Genomic DNA, 25,157 nt, shown 5'->3' with positions numbered 1-25,157 from the left:
CATCCACACTGTCAAAGGGTTTTTGTACATTTTGAATAATTTTGAAAGCAAAAGTTAGATCTAATTTTCCAAAGTTTGAAAGTGTCACACTAAAGTCATAGCTTGCCTTGATAAAATTTTCTGCAATAGGAATGCAATAGGTCTTGTCTAGTCGGACATTATGAAAAAAGCTGTTGTGATCTCATGCATGAAATTGTATATGAATCTAGGGAAGAAAGAATGGATGCTCTCATTATGAAATGTCTAATGAACGACGTAAGTGAGAAGTAAAAGAGGATTGTGTTGAAAACATCTGTGGTAAAAGCTCCAGGGGTGTTACATGCAAAACTCTTCAGGACAATGTCATATCCAGTTTTATTTAGCATTAATCTGTGACCTATAGCAGGCAAAAGTTATAGACACTCTGACACAACAACTATAAAGAGTCTATGAAGGCTATAAAGAGTCCATGAAGGCTATAAACAGTCCATGATTCAGGGTGTAAAATTAGAGGGTTGTACTGATCACAGAAGCAAGCTTTTGAAAGAGAAAAAGAAGGTGCTATCTACTTTTTTCAAGGCAGAGCTTGATCAATCTACACAACAGGCTTTGTGATGCTGTTACCTGTTTTACCAGGGCCCTGGGGCTGATGACTCATATTGACTTTCCTAGACATTTACTTAATCTTACTTAGAAAATACAGTTGCCCACTCTGTTCATCTTGTGATTTACTGGAGAACTGGACACTCAGTGAGTGTTTATCTGCTCTGATTGTTCACTACATCAGAGCAAAAGGATTTTAAAGTGTCAACTTCTTAGTTGATGCAGAAAGGTGAAAAAACTCCACTGCACCCCTTTTAAGTGGCAATTAGATAAAGGTTTCAAAAGAGGTTGACGGGGCAATACCGCAAAAGTTAAACCTATCTTGAAATAACCACTTAAAAACAGAATATCAAAAATAAATACACAGAGTCTTAAAGCTTATGTTGTACAAGATGTAGTATAATCATTAATCTTATGCTGAATGCATCAACTATGCTTTTTTCTTCAACACAGAGGAAAAGGGACAAGGTGGTACACAGACAACTAAGTGTTTGCTCCTTTAACCTGAAAATGGTCACCTGGTCTGTTGGAAGATGTCCCCACCCATGTGGGGGGATTAGAACAAGATGATCTTCCAACCCAAAACATTATGATTCTATGATAATACATGGTTGCCTGTAGCAGATAAGACAATGTACCTGATTACTAAGAAGTCCCAAGATTTTTCTCAAGGGTTCTTTATCTTCTTTTATACCTGTGTTAGCTTCTAGCTTATACTCATTAGCAGTAAGTTAAGGGGATAGGAAGGTCCAAGGGACACAGAGGAATTCCTCAAGGAATGAAGATAGCAGCATTCCTGAGCAAGAGCTACATGACAGACCTCACAGGACACTCAGCATTGCAGATCATATTACACTTCTAGGATGTGCTAGCTGCTGTGAGATGTGGACTGTTTTTTGTATAAAAATACATTATGGAAATCTGTAAAACAAAATAAAAGGAAGAAAGACCAGACAAAACTTTGAGAGCCTGTACAGTATTTTATTGTGGTTTAGTATTTCTCACCTTACCATCTGCTTTTTCCTTACCTTTCCTGTGTTCTTACTTCATGGCAATTTATTTATGCAACAGCAAACTCGTAGAGAAGGGGCAAAATATTCCCGATATATTGCCTCAGAAAAGCAAATGAGATTAATTTAGTTTTCCTTTGAAACACTGGCAGACTGAAAAAATTGAAGCACTGCACTCCACAATCCCCCTTATGAACATTTATTCTAAAGGTACACATGAACTCTCTGAGGAGACCTGGAAGGAAAAACCTAAGACATACCTGTGGAGATCTCTGAGGTCTGTAGAGAGTACAGTGAAATCAAGTAGATGTATTATAAGTCCTCTGAAGTTAGGAACTATTCTGGTAATATATACTTCTTAATTTCTTTTTTATTTATTTTATTTCTAAGTATCTGCATCTTCCTTCTGTATTGCACATCTCTACTTTCTTCAAAGAGATATAGAAATTTGCTTCTAAAAGAAGAAAAGCCCCAAGTGAATCATAGATTATGAATGTAGAAAGAAATTTTGATTGGTTAAATATTAGTTTGATATTTAGCTTTCCTCTCATTAGAAATTCAAACAAATAGGAAAAAGTTGAAATCTATCATTACAAGGTGATGATTGTATCAGGTTGCTTAGTTATTAGCCTTGGAAATATGGATGTGGTAGTCATTGAGATCCTGACAGTGGGGACATAAGTATTCCTACATTTCAGGAGTACAAGCCCTGGAAATACCAACAACAGAATAATATTCACAACAGCTTCTATGGGCTTCATGAGAATAACCTATCTTACTGGCTGACATGGAAGCCTGAGTTTTGCTGGAGCTGTCAAGCTGGTGACAGACACTGGAATTTACTTGGCAGGAACTGCTTGTAAATGTACATTGGTTGGATCTCTGGCTTTAGTTGTTTGATCATTGTCTAACGCTCTGATTTCCTCAAACTGATGAGTTGTGGCAAAACTGTCCTTCTTCCTTTGCCATTAATCCAAATACTTCATGATTATTTACTTGCAAAGTCTTTGTTCTTCTTGAGGCTAGAGGATCCTACTTCTCATGCCCCTCCCCATATACATGTCAGAGTAACTCCGGAAGGGTTGGCGTCAGCAAGGGAGCCAATCTGTTACAACTGATCTATCCCAGTTGCCTTTCACTTTGAATGAAATTTCATAAGTAAAGCAAGCTCCACTGTGAGAATTCTCAAACAGCCACAAACAGAGAAATGAGGAAAAAGGTTTCTGCAATTTCTGTAGATCAGAGAGCATCACCTCTCTGAAAGAAGAACCTGTCATTGACTCTTCCATAATTACCATCTAAACTGTAGTTTTAATGACATTAGGAAAGCTGTTGCTTGCCCCTGAACTCTGAAGGAATTGTAATAAAAAGCTCCTGAATGCCTGTTATGTAACTAGCTAAAAAAAAAAAAAAAAAAAATTAAAACAATAAAAAATAATCTGGTAAATTTCAGATTAGTCCATTAAACCTCAACCTATGTCAAATATGTGGAGATTATCACAGAAACATAGAATCAGCCAGGTTGGAAGGGACCTCTGAGATCATCAAGTCCAGCCCTTGGTCCACTACCGCTGTGATTACGAGACCATGGCATTAAGTGCCACATCCAGTCTCATCTTAAAAACCTCCAGGGATGGTGAATCCACCACTTCCCTGGGCAACCCATTCCAATGTCTGATTACTCTCGTTGTAAAGAATTTTTTCCTAATATCTAACCTAAACCTCCCCTGGCAGAGCTTAAGACCATGCCCTCTTGTCTTACTGATAGTTGCCTGGGACAAGAGACCAACCCCCACCTGGCTACAACCTCCTTTCAAGAAGTTGTAGAGAGTGATGAGGTCTCCCCTGAGCCTTCTCTTCTCCAGGCTAAACAACCCCAGCTCCCTCAGCCTCTCCTCATAGGACTTGTGCTCCAGTCCCTTCACCAGCCTTGTTGCTCTTCTCTGGACCTGCCCCAACACCTCAATATCCTTCATGAACTGAGGGGCCCAGAACCAGACACAGTACTCCAGGTGTGGCCTCACCAGCACTCAGAACAGGGGAAGAATCACTTCCCTGGTCCTGCTGGCCACACTGTTCCCAATACAGGCCAGGATGCCATTGGCCATCTTGGCCACCTGGGCACACTGCTGACTCATGTTCAGCTTCCTGTCAATCCAAACTCCCAGGTCCCTTTCTGCCTGGCTGCTCTCCGGCCACTCTGTGCCCAGCCTGTAGCAACACATGGGGTTGTTGTGGCCAAAGTGGAGGACCTGGCATCTGGCCTTGTTGAACCTCATCCCATTGGAATCAACCCAACTCTCCAGCTTGTCCAGGTCCCTCTGCAGAGCCCTCCTGCCTTCCAGCAGATTGACACTCCCCCCCAACTTGGTGTCATCTGCAAATTTCCTGCTGGTGGACTCAATCCCCTCATCTAAATCATCGATAAAGATATTAAACAGAACTGGGCCCAGCACTGATCCCTGGGGGACACCACTAGTGACCGGTTGTCAACTGGATGCAGCCCTGTTCACCACCACTCTCTGGGCCCGGCCCTCCAACCAGTTCCTAACCCAGCACAGAGTGCCCCTGTCCAAGCCGTGGGTTGCCAGCTATTTCAGGAGAATGCTGTGGGAGACAGTGTCAAAGGCTTTGCTGAAGTCCAGATAGACCACATCCACAGCCTTCCCCTCATCCACCAGGCGGGTCACCTGATCATAAAATGAGATCAGGTTGGTCAGACAGGACCTGCCCTTCCTAAAGCCATGCTGTAGCAGTAGAATTAGTAGGGGAATACAAAACTAGGGAGAAGTATGGACATGAGAAGGAGTGAAAAAAGAGCAATCTTTCAGCAGGAAATTATGTTTACTGAATTTATTAGAATTATCTTAAAGATCTCAAGAAGCATGGTGAGGTTATTCACATAGATTTAGTGTACTTGGATTTTCAAAAGCTTTCAAGAGATATTTTATAATAGACTTTTAAAGAAATTAATCTGCCTCAAAATAAAAGGAAAAATCCTCTCATGCACTAAGCAATGGTAAAGAAAGAGAAAATAAACTATAAGAATAAGCTACTATTTCATCAGTAAAGGGTGGCAGCCAGTTCCAACTATCTGTGCTGTTATTTGCATTGTTCAGAACATTCTAAAATGTAGGGATAATGAGGTAACAGACTTTGCTGATTATAAAAAAAATTTGCATGAGGAAAAGTGTACTTTTGACTGACAAGTTACAACTGGATATTACAACACTTAATAAGTTGTTAAAAGAATCCTGTTTTGCAGAATAAATTCCATATCTGTAAAAGCCATCCGATAATTATGAAGAGGAGATCAATGCTTACATAAATTTAATGGTACTCATTTTTCACTGGAAATCATAGGTTGTCAAAGATAACTACTAGAGTTGGGTCAGAGTTGTTCAAATATCTGATGCAGACATTTTGGGATGTGATAGTGATGCTTCCCTGGAGCAGAGATAAAGGATATGGTACAAGGGAAAGTGAAGATAAAGCATGAGAAACTAACAAGATGCATATGGATAAAATGAGAATTAGGAAGTACTTAGAAAGTGAGAGATTTTACTGTAAACTTACTATGTCCGAAATATAAATAAATACAACAGATACTGTATCTCCCAGTACTTACTTGTTTGTTATCAGTAGAGGTTGTGGAGACTGAAAGTAAAAATGAATTGTAAAAGGGATTAGACAAATAACTGAGGCATAGAGCAATCAATGTCTTTTAAAAACAACAATTTTGATACAATTTTCAATGTAGGTAGCCTTTAAGAGATGATTGTTGGAAGCTGTGAAGGTATACCAGAGAGACATTATTCATGATCCGTTTTTTAGTTTAGGATAAAAATGAAAAAGCCAACTAATTTAGCACGTAGGGCTTTATATTATAGCGTAATAAGATGTCTAAAAGAACTTCCCCTTGTCTTTCACTTTTGCACATAGGAAATCACTGCAACATTGCACTATATAAATCATATCTGCCCCTCTGTTTGCAATAAAAAATAGGAATTCCTAACAAAAATATGCTTTAAAATCCAGGGTTTGTAGGCAAAAGAAATAAATAAAAATGTAAAAACATTAACCTTAAGCCTGGAGATACCCGCTTTGGTTATATTTCCATAGGCTTTGTTTGTAGGAAGAAAATTACTACTGTCATAGATTTTATATAAAATGTTTTAAAATATATGTAGTTGAGACATATGCAAGTCACAGTGTTTATGGAACCACAGTACCTATGGAATTTTTAGTTTGAATTAGAACATTGCACCATTCTGAATTGATAGTTTAAAATTATCTTTGACAAGAAGAAAAATTTCAGAAAGTTGATTCCTTACAGCAATACAACATTTTTAGTTTTATTTAGGTCCAGATATTTTTCTACAACTTTTATAATTACTGAGAATACTTCTCTGTAGGAAAAAGTCCCATATTTATTTTATCTTTGGCAGAAATAATAATATAATAGATGCATTACTTTCTGGAATATTATTTAATTTCTTAAGTTTAAATAACTATGTCAATATATTAAAAAGTGCTTTTTATCACAGTCTTCCAGCTAAAAATGCTTATTTTCTCTAATTTTATCTAAATTTTAAAATTTCCATTAACCTTGCAATAATTATAATTATATGCATAGCTATAATTATATTTGTAAATATGTATAATAGTAAGGACATGTTTTAATAACTACATATGTAATTATATGTTATATATATAAGGTATTAAAGAAATCTCTTTGCTTCCAAGAAAATTTAAAGAGTGAATTTTGGTTCACATTAATTTTTATTTTTCTTTGCTTAAGATATGTAATCTAAGCAGACATGGATTTTGATATTAAATAGTTCAGCTCCTCCTAACAAAATTCTGAAGAATTCTGCAACTAGTAGAGGCACTAGTTTTAATTCGTGTCCTCTGCAAGATCATACTGAACTTTGAGGTAATTTCGAAGTAATACTTTGCAGATACTTACTGAAATTGTGCCATCATCTGAAGTGTTTTCATTTACTTGGAAAATACCCTGATCTTAAAGAACTAATTTAGAGACAGGCTCACTTTTCCAACAGAGATCTGCCTAAAATGATTTTCTTAAAAATTCATATTTAGAGGCCTAAGATAAAACATCTAATTATTCATGGTGTGATACAATACTCAGGATATGTGCACACTCATTTATGAAGGATGTTTATACAAATAGTCAAAACAACTCCAAAAACTTAAGCAATGTGGTTTTCTCTCAGATGGCCTCAGAGGTAGATCTCTGAACATCACTATGCTCTGCTATGTATAGAATGAATTTTACTGATATAACTGAGGTGTAAAGGGGCTCAATAGTCTGTCACAACATAGGGCAGAGCTCACGTTCCTCAGAGTAGAGGAATCTTGTTCCTCAGAGTAGACTTGAAGGCTGGATGCAGAACTGGGACAGACCTATTTCAGGAAATGCTAGTGAAAATAATTTTGAAAATCAGACCATTTCTTGCTGCTTTTAAACCAGAAAGATTGTAGATGGTAAAAGGAAAACATGGTGGAATTTGGGTTGATGGCTTTTTTCTTCAGACAGATGAGATGGCAAGGAGGTAACATGATCAGCAGTACATCTGTACAGAAGACTTGTCCTTAATTGGCTTCCCTGCCTTCAGACAGACCATGAAGCCCACCATTCTTGCTTACATTTATTCTATGGCTTTTCAAGGCAGCATGCCTACTCTCTTTGTATTCCTGATGAGTAAGCCTTTCATTTTTGTTTTAGTAAATTTATGAGGATGTAGATTTTTCACAAAGTTCTAATACACGGTAAAACAGTGTGTTTTGTACACCATCAAGACTCCTTGTGACTCCTTTCACTGCATTTTACTGGTATTCATTATATATATATTTTTAGTTTCAACTTGATATAAAAATATTTATGGCAATTTTTGCAGGACTGATTGTAATTCACTTTTGATAATGAAATTACTATTTTATGTTCATTTTTAAATGAGGAATTTGATTAATTTTCTTATCTACACATACAAGCAAACACACTCGTGTATATACACATACAGATCTATACACATGTATATAGATATATGGAAATAAGAACTGGCAAAAGGAACATATAAAACATGCAATCTTTTTCCTATGTAATTGTAGTGTTCCAAATGAAATATTTCTTCCTTCACATTATACTTTTTATAGTGCAAACATATCAGGATATTTAACCATGACTCAATGAATAGTTGTTTTAGAACATTGTCATTGTGTCATTGTGTCATTGTGATAAACTTTCTTGGTGACTGAAATAACATTTTCCAGAACAATTTAATTGCCATAGTATGAAAGATGAAAACCTAAGCCAAACATAGCTCATTTTCTTCTCACTTCCCCTAATGTAAAATAGTAGATTATTTTAAGTAGTAGGTCTCAACTCAGACTTGGTGCCTTCACCTATATTTTAAGTGTGGTCATTTCCACAGTAAATTAAAAAGAAATATCTACCCCATATTGTCATTTACGAAAACCATTAAGAATTCAAGATGAAGGACATAATTTTTACCTCCGTTTCAGCTTAGAAGTTAGAGAGAAAAACTGACCTGAAAATACAGGTATGTTAAGTATCTTACACCTCATTAACTCGGATGTAAAACCCATGTAAGGATTGCAAGACAACTATTTTTACATTTGGTTTTTAGTTTTCTGATCAGTTTTTTGTTTGCAGTTTCTGTTGGAGTTTTCTGATATCTATATATTTCATGTAACATTGTTTCCTTTTCATTTAAATGCTTTCACTACATGTTTAAAGGGTAGAATTTTTATAGTTGTGAAATGTGCATGAATGATTTGTGAAAGCCACAAATAAAAGAATTTCAAAAGGATGCATCTTTTTTTTGCTTTCTTTAATTATTCATTACTCATCTCGTAATATCTGATGATCCTGCTATTTAAGAGACACTGTGCAAACAGTGGAGCCCAGGGACTATAAAAACTATTTTAGTGTTCATTAATACCATGCCTCTCCTAGAAGTCTAAAGAAGACATCTGGAGTAAAGCTAGAAAATGGCTCAATGAAGATCACAAATCAGAACAGTAGAGCAGTTTTTGTGAATTCTCATGGATGCAAAATATCTCTCATGTTTATATTAAAATGCATTTAAGGCAACAAAACAACTTCAAATCCACTCTTTAATGACTAATTTAGGGGGAAAAAAATGAAAGAAAAAGAAATTTTTTAAATCATTTTAACGTAACCTGGGACAACAAACTACTACGCTATAGCCAGGACTGCCACTATGGAGCAGCATTAATGATATTTGTCTTCCCTAATTGTTCATTTTTATGTTTAAATACATTTATATTGCTCTTACTTTAAAATTATATATGCTTTGCAGTGATTGATGGAGAAGGATTATTGTTGAATTCCTATTATTTTCACTCTTAGAAAGTGAATGTACAGGAAGTCTGAACTTCATTTTATTGTGTTGTTTGGTTTCTTTTGCCAGAAAAATAACTGTTACAACCTTCTGCATACACTGGGGAGACATATTCATTTTTCAAGCTGACTATAAAAATTTCTTCTCATTGGTATTAAGAAACCTCTAAATTTTTAGGATCTTCTGGTCGTAAAAAACCCACCACTATCGATGGTGATTAAAAAGATGAGAATATAGAATTAAACACTTATTGGTTTTCTTGTGGCACCGATGGTAGGTGCTGGAGGGTATTTTTTTCAGAAGAAAATAACCTGTTTGGCTACAGCAAAAACACCTTTTAACATTAAGTCTGGGAAAGGCTAATTCTGATAAAAGCTAGCCATTTTAGGGAAGGATCACATTAGCAGTACAATTTCTTAGTGCTTTTGCTTCTGAAAGCATGATTACAGCAACTGAAGACATTAAGAAACCAAAACTGTGAACTACTAAAGCATAGACTGCAAAATAGAAGTACTTATTTTTTCCTCTCTTTTTCTCACTGCATGTGTATTTCCCAGTATGTACACTACACATTTCTTTAGGCCACAGTTAAAGTTGCTTCAGGGATAATGTTAGTGGGCCTCCAAGACCCATGTTAAATTTACTATGCAAACTCAGTTTGAAAGGCATGAGGCACCTTCACCATAGATTTCAAAGTGAATTAGCATAATAAATACAGTACAGGCTTTAAATCTGCCTTTTAGGTGAATATGACAGATGTGTAAGCCATTTCTACATTAAGTCTACTCTGAATAATTAGAACTGCTCAGGAGCTCAAATTTGAGGTCATAGAAGGGCGTATAATAGCTAAAGGTAATCTATGAGGAGAAATAAAATCTGTCTATATCCGTTAGTCCTTTTACACATCAAAAAATTTTAATAATACATTGTTCATGATTTTTGCTAATAATTGCAATAAGTTCCTTGGTCCACAGAAATCAATAAAACCTTTAGTATTGACTTCAATGCAGCCAGGTTGTTACCCTCTAGTTTATGACATTTTGTTTGGGACCTTTGTCAACGTTTGGAGGACCCAGATGGTGCTTACACAGAAAGATTAAATTTTAATCTGATCTTCTTCTGTGATTCTTCATGAGAAACAATGCTAGATACACAGAAATAGCATCAAGGGGCATCTTGATATTTAGTTTCCTAAGAAAGACAGTCTTGTATTATCACCCAATTTATCCCAATCCACAACCTTGTCAGTAGCTTGCAATTTAAACCAAAAATAAAAAAAGTAATTATAATGGTTTAAAAGATGTTAAATGAAAATCAGTGGGAAAATACAGGGAAGTTAAGATCTTGAATAAGGAACTGACACAGCATGAGGATATACACAATACACAGAGGTATTGATGTTCACACTATGTCAGTCTTCACATTTAAATAGGAAAGCATGCTTTACAGTTTGTTTAAACTTCTGTTTGGGTTTAGCTGAAGAACACATTAAGAATTTTCATTATGAAAAAATATATTTGCATTTTCATTCTGTAAGTAATAGAACTGTGAGGTTTTGTGTTTTTTAAGGCTACGCCATCTTATGATTCTACCAAAATATATGAGAGCATTTGTAAAAGATGACTTTTGCCTTGATGTGTCTAGTCTAGGCCAGTCTTGACATATAGCCAATGCAGGAAGAACAGGATTCACTGCATTTAACCCAGAAGCCTTAAAGAGGTGGGGTACATTTCCCTTTGGCGATACCCAGCCCTCTATTAACTATAGGTTATTCTAAGATTAATTCCATCTTGAGTACATAAAGATGAAGGTAGATGTTCAGTAGAATTTTTCAAATTTGTAAACTGATTTGATGTCTAAACCTGTGAAAAAAATGGAAGTAATCATTTAATCTGATAATGTAAACCATGAACCTGATTTTTAAATACCCAAATATTTTCTAACATCTATATTCTAACTTTCCCAGTGCTGTCTTTACTTGACCTCTCCTTAATTTTTATTTACAGTCAATGAATTGCCTTTGTCTTACTCCTCACTAAAGAACTAAATTTCATTTTGTTGGAATGTTAAATTTCATGCTCAGGTACATTTTTGAAACGCAATATTGAGTGAGATATTTGAAATTTACACCACTGATATTTATGCAATTCAGATTTTGCTTTTGGCAACTGAACATTCAAGATGAAGGTGTCTTTCATGAATTTTATAACTAGTAAAACTTGATCACTGCAATATTAGCAGGAAACAAGCACAAAGTAGGCATGAAAACAGTTGGAGTGAACCCACTTAAGAAGAGGAATGAATATTCTTGTAAATGCTTTACAATATTCTCCCACCACTCTTTTGGTACAAACAAAAGGGAGTATCTGAGGCTGAGTTATAAATTTTTCATTGGATTGAGGATGAAGCACAAAAAAGGACATGAAGCATGTTATAGGAAATGTTCAGTGGCTCAGGGGAAGTCACACTCCCACCTTTTTATTTTCAATGGCAACCTGCAGCTAAAAATCACTGACAGGCTTTTGGAAATCTTCCTCAAAATACATAAGCTGTCCATGTTTCTGAAATAGGAAAAAGCCCACATTAAATAGCTATGTTTGTCAGATAAATTTTTGTTTGTTTGTTTGACAGTGATTGATAATTCTGAGCAGTTTTGTCCTATTTTGTATCATCAGCATGATTTATACGACAGTGACGTTATTATGCCTTTGTACCTACACAACAAAATATCAGTTTGTCAAAGCACACAACATCTTACAAGCTAGCAAAAACTGACACTTGAACGACTTGAACTCATGGTGGGTAAAAATGCTGGAAAAGATTTTTGGTCCAATTTGGATTAAATTTGGGACCTCAGCAGTGGAAAATCCTTGTTCTTTTTTCTTAGCTACAGGAGTCAGGCAACTAAGGAGAAAACAATCTATTACTTGTCCTAACACAATACGTTTCAGTGGAATGGCAATTTTCTTGCTACCTTTTCCTACCTCAAGATTATGGACAGGTCTTACTTTTTCTTCAACTCCCAATTTGAAAAAAGTTTAAAAAATCCTTTTCAGTGTCTTTCTATCACGTCTCAGTCTTCTCGTCATTCAGTTTCTACTTTATTTTACTTTCTGAAATACTTTTGCTGTAATGTCTAGAAAGATGTTGTGCTAAGGAGTATTTTCAACAGAGTTGACAATTCCTCCTTAGATTTGAACACTCATGAATAGTGATACAAGAGAGGCTTGTTTTAGTTTACTTTGTGACTTTAACATAAACTGTTTTCCTGTTGTATGCCAGTCACAAAATTTCATGCAATGTCATCTCTAGCAGTGTCAACCTCACTATTTCATGATGACAAGTTAAATGTGTCAAGATATGCTCTTCTGATTCTGTTTGAATGACTTATATAGTTGAGTACTACTAGAGCTGACTGGAAGTCCCCATTCTCCCAGTGAGTTGTGATATTTTAATAAATCAACTCTGTGAGCCATTTTAGTGCAAATTGAAGCAATATATCTGATGTAACTTGCTCTGCACTGGAGAACTGTAGAAGCACTCAGGCACCACTGGGAAAGTGGTGACTTGTGAATGAAGTATTAATTTCACAAATTATTCAAATTCAAATGGAAGATCTCATCTAATTATGTCTTTATTCATCTTTTCAATATAAGAGATTAACATATTTAAGAAAAGAAAAAATATTACACTTGCACTAGGAAAAATGGAAATAAAAATTATACATAGAACAGGTTCTGTGATGTATAAGGTATACACCATGTGTCATAATGTTACAAAATTCAAACTTCTTTTTTATCCCTTAAAATAATTAGATTTCTGATGAATTTTCTTTTCATAATGAAAAGAATGCTACTGAAATACTTGAAATTACAGCCTAAGTGCAGAAAAAAAGTGGAGTAATTTTGTGGATGGACTGATGAAAGTGGGAGGTATGAAACAGCATGCACACCGTGCATTAGTGAACAATGGAAACACTTCAGCAGTTTCAAAGAACACCAAAGAAAGCAAAAAGGTGGGAAGCAACATAGAGATCCAGTTCCAGCAAGGACATACAGAAATAGCCTAAAACTTTTGAGGAGAAACTCACTAAATCAACTACAGATTATGGCAGTCTATGAACAGTCCAATTGTAATTTTTGTGGGGAAGTAGATATTAATGAAGTTAAATGAAAAAAATCAAAATAAGGCAGTTCGGAAGTTTATGCACATTGTCAAACTACTACAGATAAACAAGTAACACACATCCCATAAGCTATGACAGTTTTTTGTGTGTGAACATTTTTAGTCCCTGAAAAATATAACGTATTTTCATGTCATTTATACTCTTTCAATTACACGCTAGCACTAGTTGAATGACATTTCATTTGTTTCAGGCTTACAGCACATAAATAGGCAGTTCCTACACAGTAGCTGGTGATCATTAACTTCATAAGCCGAAACAACGGGACTATGGATCCAGAGTCTATAAAGAGAGAACAGACAAACATAAAGGGAAGGAAAAGCAAAAGAAATAACAAAAGAATTATGCAAAAAAAAAATGGACCTTTCTTTTATTAACCTCTTCCTTAGAATTTTTATTCTGTTTGCAATAACTAAATCCATTTACATAGCCACTGACTTTGTTAAAATTTACTGATACATGGATCTGATGATCTCAGATTCCACTATCAGCTTAGCTGATTCCATTGTCAGCTTAGGACTCAATATGCAACCACTCCTTCAGTTGTTGTTCAGTGCTGTTAGTCACAAAAAAGCAACTTTGCAGGACTGAACTACAGATGTGTTATACATTCAGACATTTTGCTTGGTTTTAAAGAACATATACCAGTTTTTATCTTGAATCTGATGGCACTAAAGCTATTGTGAAGGTCACTGGGTACTTTACAGAAGTTATATTATTGTTTGCTTGTAAAGGACTGTGAACTGCCAGAGTCAACTAGACAAGTTTATGAAAGACCAGTAAGCAGAAAGTGACATGAAAAACTATTGTATAAAATAGAAGAGCTGACATCTTTCATGAACTTAGAAAATAACTCATGTAAGTCTTTCAAAACATTTATAATGTTTGGAAAATTATTGTTTCCCAGTTGCTATATTTTTTCTGTTAGATAATATAAGACATCATTGAACTAGAGCATTTAAAAGTGGGATTTTGGTTGAGGTTCCTTTTTTTTATTTATTTTGCTTTGGGGTTTTTTTGGGGAGGAGCTGGTGGGTTGTTGGGATTTTTGGGAGGCTTTTTGTTTGTTTGCTTTAAAACCCTGATAGCTTTTGCATTTCAAGAAAGTACTGCTGATTTACAGAGGAACAAAAGATTTCTTTTTTAAATAAAAGAACATTTATCATGGTATAAAACAAGGCTGAATCACTTAATTATATTTGCAGAAAAGTGTTAGCAAGTATTATTCTTTGTTGTTTGTTAATTAGGTGGCAGAAAGATATGCAGTTGCAAATGGAGTGTTGTGCACAGAGGTATAGCCCAATTATTTAGTTTGGCTCTTCAGTGTATGAATGGGCAGTTGTTGTGAAATGGACACTGTACAACTAATGACAGATTAATTTTGCTCTAGACTAATTTTTTTCTCTATTAGAGTATCTAGACAATTGGTTCACACATATCTGCAATGTGAGCATCTAAATTGAACTGGGATGAGTAGAAACTATTTCATTCCTTAAGATATGTATTCACTACTCATTCCTTTCATAGAACTATATTAGTATCAATAGACACTCAACTGTCTGACCAGAATATGTTACACAGAATCACAGAATGCATAAGGTTGGAAGAAACCACAGTGGGTCACCTAGTCCAACCTCCCTTCTCAAGCAGGCTTATCCTAGAGGACATTTCACAGGATTGCATCCAGATGATTCTTGAATATCTCCACTGAGGGAGACTCCATAACCTCTCTCTGCAATATGCTCCAGTGCACAGTCAGCTGCACAGTAAAGAAGTTCTTCCTCATATTCAGGTGTAACTTTCTGTGCATCAGTTTCTGCCTCTTGACTCTTGTCCTATTGTTTATCACTACAGAGAAGAGTTAGGCTCTATCCAGTCTTTAACAGTAAGACCAGTTGCCTTAGGGCAACTGGCTCCCCTCAGCTGATAGACAGGGACAGAGAGCAGAACAGACCCCTTATAACCCAGGATTAAATAGTTAGTGATCTGCTGTGCCGCTTAGACACTCACAAGTCTATGGGATCAGATGGGTTTCAACCAAAGGTGCTGAGGGAATTGGTGGAAGAGCTTGCTAAGCTGCTCAATATCATTTATCATCAGTCCTGGCTAACCAAGGAGGTCCCAGATGACTTGAGGTTGGCAAATGTGATACCCATCCACAAGAAGGGCCAGAAGAAGGATCTGGGGAACTACATGCCTGTCAGCCTTGGTGCCTGGCAGGGTTATGGAACAGATCATCTTGAGTGGGATCACATGACACCTACAGGACAACCAAGGGATCAGGCCCAGCCAGTACAGGTTTAGAAAAGGCGGGTCCTGCCTGACCAATGCGATCTCCTTTTATGACCAGGTGGTCATCCCCTCCTAGTGGATGAGGGAAAGGCTGTGGATGTAGTCTATTTGGACTTCAGCAAAACCTTTGATACCGTCTCCCATAGAATATTCAAGGAAAAGCTGACAGCCCGTGGTTTGGATAGGTGCACTCTCTGTTGGGTTGAGAACTGGCTGTATGGTCAGGCCCAGAGTGTGGTGCTGAATGGTGCCACATCTAGTTGGTGGTCAGTCACAAGTGGTGTTCCCCAGGGGAACAGCCTATTTATTGGATGCACACAGATGTATTTGGAAGTAATAATATAAACAAAAATAAGTTATAATTCCCTAAAAATAGTTGTTTTGTTTGTTTTTTTTAATGATGTTCCAGGATAGCTTTATTTATTCTATGTAAGTAACCATATATTTAGAGTAGGGTTCAATCTGTTCAAGTCAGGTAATTAAGTTACACCCACATTTTCTGTACATTGGAATACACTAATAAGTCTTCTATAGGACAAGGAAAAAAGACAGGTGTTCTGGAAGGACTCCCAACAGACATCTGCATATCATGTAGATTGTCATGAGAAATGCTCACAAGTTTAAAGAAAAATATAGTTAAGTAAGAAATAAAGATAATATTTTGAAGGCTATAACCTTGAGAATTTATTAGTCCTCTTACATTTTTACATGGTTTGAGAAAGTGAAACTTTATTTTGTGAATCCTTCTAGTTAAATTTAAGTATCATTTGAGTGCTACTGACTTTAGTTTCTGGTTGAAGTTGATGGCATCACATCCCTGAAGTTTAATGCATAAACTGTAAAAAAAGTAATGTTAGACAGTGGATTACAATAATACACTTTATCTGGAAAGGTATTTAATAGTTTCTGAAAATAAGAACTATAGCCACATCCTGACATCCAAGATGATTTGTCTGACCTTTCCTAAAGGAGTCCAGAGTAATTCAAATATTGAGTTGTTGGTGAATTGTGCTGCTAATTAGAGACCTTATCTCAGGTACTAGTAAGCAGTCAGGAAAGATTTACTTTATATGTTCTTGCTGTAGAAAATACCCTCATACTTCTGGTAAATGTTGGGCCTACTATACATGGACCTATCTGCTGTGTACAGGTGGGACAGGTTTACCCCAGTCAGCAGCCAAACACCTACCCTACAATTTGTTCATTATCCTCTCTCATGGGACAGGAAGAAAATAAAGGATGGCAAGAAGATGTGAGTATCAAAATAATGACAGTGTAACAGGGAAAGCAAAGCAAAAAAAAAATAATTATTCGCCTCTTCCCATCATCAGGCAGATGCCCAACCATTTCCTGGGAAGCAGGGCCTCAGCATGTATAATGGTTACTTGAGAAGACAAATGGCATAACCATGAACATTTCCACTCCTTCTTCTTTTCTCTGAGCTTTTATTGGTGAACACAAAGGTCATATAACATGGAATATCCCTTTCCTTTTTGGTTCAGCTGTCCCACCTGTATCCCCTCCTGACCTCTTGTCCACCCCAGCATATTAGGATTTAACAGGGAAACAGGGGAGAAAGATGAGGCTTGATGCAAAGGCTTTTTAGCAATAGCCAAAACACTGCTGTGATTTAGCCAAAAATGTAAAGTACAGCACCATATGGGTTGCTGCGGAAAAAAGTTAACTCCATTTTATCCAGACAGAATATGCAACCCTTTGGAGCTGTAGAAGGGAAAGGACCCTAGCCAAAATCTCTTGGTTGCCTGCAGAAGGGATAATGAGATCTGCTAGAACTGGAAAACTGGTCAGGTGAAGTCAATCCTATAGCATGACAGAACCTTGTACAGTATAACTCAGTATTTTACAGTCATGAACTTTCCAGTATCTACTGTGGGAACAATAATGATAATATCTTACTGTGTTTTAGCCTGTGGAAACATACGAGAGAGTGGCTAATCCCTCTTATTACACATTCAGAAGGCTAGTTTCACTGTCACTCTTTTTTCTTCCTGAAGACTTCCTCTGGTTGATCCATTTGTAAATGGGTACTCAACCATTTCATCATGAAGTTAAAGCTAGCTATTTGGTCACCTTTTGTGCAGCTGCCTCCAGAACTGGACATGCTGTATACAGTTTCAGTGCCTTAGTACCTCTCCTGTGAGCATAAAATATGTCCAAGCTGGTTTTCATTCTTTCATATTTTCATATATGTTTTTTATGTCTTATACTGCTTCCCTTGAGATCAGAATGTGGTGGATTAACTTTGGAGGATGACCAGGTTCACAACAGAATAGAGTTGGGGGCAGTGGGGAATAGGATGAGAAATGGACAAGGGATTGCTTATCAGATACTGCCTGGGACAAAACTCAATTTGGAGAAAATAAATTCAATTTATTGTCACTTAAAATAGATTTGGATAGTGGGAAGCAAAACCATAAACATTAAAATGATGCTTTTCCTCCCCATTTTCCAAAGCTCAGCTTTACTACTCTCCCTACACCTTCAGTCATCCCACTTAGTGGTACGGAAGGGAGTGAGGCTGTCATTATTACACGAGGGTTCCTCTCCTTTATTGTCAGACCTTCTTTCTGCTCCCATCTCCACATGAGTTGAACTTCTTCAGAAAATATCCATCTGCAGGGTCCTCCATGGGCTGCAGAGGAATCTCTGCTCCAGTTGCTGGAACACCTTCTTCTCTCACCTTGGTATTCTCTCTGCTGTTTCTCACTTTCTTTTGGTCTCTCGACCTGTCTCCATACTGCATTTTCTGCCTTTTCTTAAGTATGTTTGCTCAAGGAGTCATCATTTCGGTTGAGTGGCTCAGTTGTGTCCTGTAGTGGGTTGGTTGGAGCTGGCAGGAACTGTCTGTGTCCCACAGAGGCCACCCTTGCTGCCCATATAGCCAACACCTGGGTACCTGCAACCAGTACATAAGGAAAAAGCAAAATTATGATCCTCAGAAATAGGTGAGGTAATTTAGTCCTCCCATCTGTATAAGTTAAGAGACCAGGGAAGGATTTATTTTGTTTATGGGACACTTCTGAACAGAAATCTGTTATAGTGGTTTGAACTTCGTATCTAGTAGACCTCAACTTCTACTTCCACTTTTTGCTAATATTGTTTTGAGATTATGTATTTTCATATGTAGGATCTGACAAATAATACTATATTAATGTTAAAATTTCTACCTTCATACAAGTTGGGAAAATAAGGTTCAGATCTTAGTACTAGTGTTTACTCTTCTTCTGTGGTCTTCCATCTTCTTTTTTTCTCAGGTGGCATTGAGAAATGGATGAGATGTCAACTGTCTAACAGTAGTCAGTGTCTAACTTGCAACATGATACTTGTGTTCAGTTTTGGCAAGGATTTGAATATAACACACAAATCTTTCTAAAACTTTTAGTAATTAACTTTCCAGTGGAAAATTGACCGTTTCCTTCCAGTTTTTCATGTGAAACTCAAAATATTTTTGGGGAGAAAGAGGAGAACACCAGTACATTGGAAAACAAAAATTTATTGTTAGTCTTCATAAGCTATGAAGATCCTTTATACTGAAACAAAAATAGAGTAGAGCTATTATTATTAGTTACAATGACACTATTGCTCTAGCAGTCGTAAATGCAAAACAAACTTCATTAACAATACAACAGGGAAAAGACATTATAAAAGAAAAACTTACAGTTTACAGATGAGGATGAGAAACATTATGAAAGTTATCAGCATTTTTAAGTGTTTACTTGGACAAATACAATGATAATAATGAGGTGTCTCATGTTGTTGTTGATAGTTTCTTCCCTCTTTCTACAAGGTTTTATTGAGACCATTACTGTATTTTCTACCACAGTTTACACCTTAATCTTTCTTCAATGGTCTGAAACTCTACATATACATATAGTACATTATATATGTTGTTATGGTTTAGGAGCAGTACTCCACAATTTAGTGCCACCCTCCTACCCCCGCTCCCCTGCCTGCTCTGGTGGGAGATAAAAAAGGCAGAGATTATGGTCTGAGATAAGAACAATTTACTGGAGACAGTAATGAGATAAGAAAACGAACTATAACATCAACAATCCTAATAACAACAGTGTATAAAAGAGAGGGTGTTTAACATGCAAAATGCTCACTAACGTGGTGAGACCCCAAGAGAAATGAGCAAAAAGGCACATGGACCATTTGCCTCCCCACTTTCATTCCACCTGAAGCCACGCCCCTTCTTCTCAGAAGTGAGAATCGCTTACCTCTGCCCCCAGTGATGACATGGATGGTATGGAATAACAACCTGGACATGCGCACACAGCTCCAGGCTCTGACACCTCATGGCTACTGAGAAAAATTAATCCTGTCCTTGGCTGAAACTAGGAAAATGTAAGATACTTGTTCCTTGTCTCTATTTTTTTCCCTAAAAGAGCCTTTAATTTTGCATTACTACCATTAACTGATTGCTGTTGAGTTGCTAATAGCCCTGGGGCTTTTAGGATGATCCTGAACCAACACATTGATGCAACATCTTCAAGGACTCTGCTGCTATCCCACCTTAGTCTTCTTTTACATCGCATACCACTGACAATTCAGAAACCATTTTTTCTTACACAGCATAAAAAATTGTAGTTTTATATTTACCATTTTTAACAAAGCATGTCACACCACACATAAGACTTAGCAAAAATAAAACAAGCTAGGTAAAAGTCACCTGCTCATTAAGAAATTCTTGTTACAACTAAGCAAGCTTAGATAAAGATCCAATGAAGACAAGACAAATCTGGATAAAGCCAGAGACGGCCTGAGGTCTGTGTTGTACTCTAGTAAAAAATCTCTGGTCTCCTACTAGCAATAGTAATCCTACATTTACTGGGAAATAGATCTACATTCAAGAGATTTAAACTTGCATCATTTAAACTTGCATCACACTAATACTTGTGGAAGATAATTAAGACAGTTTTTCTCTAAAGGGAGTTGAACCAATAGTTCTTTGTAGTAACAAGAATATAAGGCTATGGAAATTATTTTAACAAGAAGAAAAAATTATTTGCACATCAAAAGCATAAGAGTAAGATATGATTCTTGACGACTTCAGCATTGCAAACTGTGCACATTCCTCATAAATAAACTAAGGGCAAAGATAGTTAGCAATCATACACATGCTTCTATTATTGCTGCAAAAATATCATCTGATCTGTCAGCATTAGACATTGTGGTAGTGTGATCAATGCCAACAACATACACATGTGAGAGCTTTAATAAGATTTTAAGAAGCAAAAGAGAAACATCTTTTTCACTGTGAGAAATGTTAGAAATTGAATATGGAGAAGATAAGAATTTTTTAGCATTTTTAATGGAATGTATGTAAATCTCAAATCACCTTGGAATAAAAATTTTAAACTGCAACCTACAGAAACCAACAAGATAAATTTATTTCCAGGGAGAAAGGTTGGTATTGGCTATTTCATAACACATCCCTAACTGTTTATCATAATACGTAAAGCAAATTTGAAGTAATACTTTTAGGGTACAGAATTTACCCTTATGACAAGAAAGAGAAAAAGAGTTAGAGTTTTGTATGCTTTCTAAATTAATTATATGCATGTGGAAATATCTCAGGTATACTATAGACCAGTTAGCCTATAGCTGGTATGAACCATTAACACAAATAATTTATGATTGAACCTTCATAAAAAAAATAAAAAGAAAACTAACCCTTCTTTTATTTGAAAGTCCCTATGTATAATGGAGGAAGATTAGAAAACCTGAGAAAAATGTCCTTATGGGTAACAGTTCAAAAACAACAGATAGAGACAGTAAAGAAACAAATAAACAACTGGAAAACTACTAGAAAACCCAAGAAAAATGTCCTTAAATATAAAAAGGAAGTCTTATCTATGGGCAACAACTCAAAACCAAAAGGTAGGGACAGTAAAGGTACAAATAAACAACTGGAAAACTGATGAAATTTGACAAGAACAAAGAATGAACAAAGATTTGGATGTGTGAACAATGTGTACTTTGTATTTGAAGATGCTGAAACTACCAAGGAATATTGCAGTATACCGTCTCCAAGCTCCCAACATTCCCAGGATGTTTGGTCAGTTGACTAGGTGTCTTAGGCACCTCTGCTTATTTTGCCATAAATTGTAGATATATAAAGTAAAGCTTATTTGCTAGAGGACTGTTGTTTTCTTGGTTGTTGACTGTCCATCTAATTCAGAGATGTATCATGAAAAATACATAATGTATGAAAGAGAAGTAATCCAACTTTAATAATCTACAGGTGTTAAAGACAGTCAAGAAACGAAAACCAGAGCGGAACTATGGAAATATGTTCAGAGCTGAAATAAAGATCTGAGACATTCAGACAAAGGAATTGCAGGTAAACTGAGTGAAAGGATGGGAAAAAATGACCTAGAGATACAGGTTATGTTGTCAACTTCTACTTTTTTATTATTTTAATTTAAAATTTAAACTATCAATTCTTTGAATTAAGTCCCATTTAGTCAGACTGCCAATCAATTGGTCTATCTACTTACTTATATATCTATTTATTTCAGTAGGCATTATTTTGTGTACCTAATTATGTATGTATTCACCCTACACAACGCCCAAGAAAGAACTTTGACTCTTTTGACTCCCTGTATTGAAGAGCAGTGATTACAGTGGTGCTCCAACTACAGTCTGTAACAAAGTGTAATCCAGCCTCCGTGAGACTGGATAATAAAGGTCATTCACCACAGACTTCCAGAAATAACCAGAAAACATATTCAGGTTTGAAAAACTTCATTCTCCTGTACAGAGAGTTATAATGCAGCTCAGGAATATTTGATAATGTGTTTCTTATTCCATTAAAATTACTCTCTTGGCATTTATTTTTTCTAAATCAGGCTTCTAAAAGATAGTTTCTCTGCATTTCCTTTGTAGACATTGAAACGGTTCAGATGAGACATTGTTTGAAGGAATCTGTTTGTGTTTGTTAACTATAAACAAAGCCTAGAATTATTAGATGAGAATTAGACATCAGATTTTGAGATGTCTACAGTTCATTCCACCCACATACTGGAAGCAAGTATATAACACACCTGCATTTAGCAAATCTGCTGTGAGGTAACAACATACAATAGTGCCTGGTTTATACAGAATTAGACAGAAGGCAAAATGGAAATTAGTCCATTTCCTTGGCCATTTCATATTCCATGATGTTCAATTTGACATAATTTTCTAATGAAGAATCTCCTTAACATTCAGGATAGGATTCATCTCACCTAACTTACTAACTATATCTGAGCTGGTCATGCTAGGCCCCTGTACTGTATCCACCATAGTCAGTGGATAGAGACAATATGGCACAGTTCATATAAATACATATATATTCCCTTATGATGATGTGCATTATACCTGAAAATTCCTATTACTCTCTGTGAGCTATTAAAAGGGCACTTAGTGGGCCACTCAGAGATGTGTTATCTACAAATATCTAAACCTGTTTTAAGAATTCCAATTGGATTTTATTTGCCAATTAATTACTGAACTCATTTTGTAAGATTTGACCAAACATGAAGCAACTACTCTTATTAAAAAAACAAACCAAAACAAACAAATCACAAAAAACCAAAAAAACTCCCACAACTAAGAGAAAACATCTGTCATATAACCTCCACTTGCCTTTAATCATTTGAAAGTGTTCCCATTGAAGATTAGGAGAAAACTCTCTTGACTTTGGGAGGATTATTTGGTCCAAGTTATTATATACAGATTGAACAGTCTTCAATGAGAAAAGAAGAAACCATAAATCCAAGTAAAAGGACTGTGTACAGAGGAAAATATCACAAAAGCTGCTTATACGAACTGACTTTGCTCCTAGTTTTCATGTTGTATGTCAGATGAAACATAAGGCAAAAATTACTCAATTCTGTTTGCACTTGCTTGCCAAAATGTAGACAATTAGTTAAAGGAACAGCTGTTGTTGCTGTAGACAAGCTGGTCTGTAAAAATTAATTATGATTATTAAGAATAATCCTGTCTTGGGTCACAGATGCAATGATATAAGTTCTGTTATACACATTAATCATACAAGTCTTTTCTTCATGAGACTGTAAAATCAAGAAGTTTGATGAAAACTTCAGTGATGTTTTTGCATGATGGACCTGAAGAGTGATGTTTGTTTATGAGTGATTTGTTTGCTTGTTTGTTTTTATCTGTATCATCAATGTATCAGAGTTTAAATGTTTTCCAAAGCAGAATGAAATTGCAGATTTCTTCAGGACAAATTCTAGATGTAGCCCAGTATACTTTCATTCATATATAAGAAAGTAATTTTGTTTTGACAAAATATTTTTGTGAAGTACTGAGTACTTGAGACATAATTGTGCATTTTGAGGAGTTTCCTTGTTTGGTTGGGGGAATTGGTAACAACCGTATTTCTATGTCCAAGTTAATTTCTAGTTTTTTCTAGTGGGTTTCTGTGACTGGGTTTTGGTAGCGGGGGGCTAAAGGGGTGGCTTCTGTTAGAAGATTCCCCTGTCCCATGGAGTCAATGCCAGTTGGCTGCAGGATGGACTTCCTGCCGCTGACCAAGGCCAAGCCAATCAGGAGTAATAGTAACTCCTCTGTGATAACATATTTAAGAAAACAAGGTTGTTGCACAGAAAGAATTCCACCTAGGGAAGAGCGGAGTGAGAACATGGGAACAACAAGGTAGGCACAAAAGTCAGTGCAGAAGGAGGGGCAGGAGGTGCTCCAGGGGCCGGAGCTGTGGCTCCTGCGGCCCGTGATGCAGACCATGGTGGAGAAGCTGTGCCCCTGCAGCCCATGGAGGACCATCGGGGTGCAGAGACCCACCTGCAGCCCATGGAGGAGCAGGTGGATGCATGAAGGAGGCTGTGACCCCGTGGGAGGCCCAAGATTGAGCAGGTTTTCCCAGGGTAGGACTTGTGGCCCCTGTGGGGGACCCACGCTGGTACAGCTCATTCACGAAGGACTGCACCCCATGGAGGAGTGACCCATGGGACAGCAGTTTGGGAAGAACTGCTGCCCGAGGGATGGACTCAAGCTGGAGTGGTCCATCAAGGACTGTCTCCCGTGTGAGGGACCCCACAGGAGCAGGGGAAGGACTCCTCTCTCTGAGCAGTGGCAGAAACAACAACTGACTGTAACCCCCATTCCCCATCCCCCTGCACTGCTGAGGGGGAGGAGAGAGAACATGGAAGGAGGGGTGGGGGGAAGGTGTTTTTAAGACTGTTTTATTTCTCACTCTTTGGCTCTTATCCTGTTAGTAATAACTTTAAGTACTATCCCCACTTTGAGGCTGATTTGCCTGTGAAGGTAATCAGTCACTGACCTCTTCCAGCTCTTAACTCATGTATCCTTAGCTGTTTTTTTTCTCTCTCCTCTGTCCAGTTGCAGAGGGAGAGTGAGCGACCGGCTTTAGTGAATACTTAGTATTCAGCCAGAGTAAACCCCCTACAGTTTTATGTATATATCTGTGCAGACATGGGTAGTTTGAGATGAAAATAATGAAAGTACTTCTCCATTGTTGTCACTGTAGTTTTTCAGTTTTGGTAAGAAATCATGAAAACGGTTCTTATTTGGTTTAAATAACTTTTTGTTTCCTTGTTTCTAACATCAAGAAACCAAACATTCAGTTCTTTGCATAGTCATATTCGAATCCACTTGTTGCTCATGGACCCTGAA

Source organism: Corapipo altera, unplaced genomic scaffold (genome assembly GCF_003945725.1).
Source record: "Corapipo altera isolate COAL_440 unplaced genomic scaffold, ASM394572v1 0, whole genome shotgun sequence".
In the NCBI taxonomy this organism is placed as follows: Eukaryota; Metazoa; Chordata; class Aves; order Passeriformes; family Pipridae; genus Corapipo; species Corapipo altera.
This window is presented reverse-complemented; position numbering follows the sequence as displayed.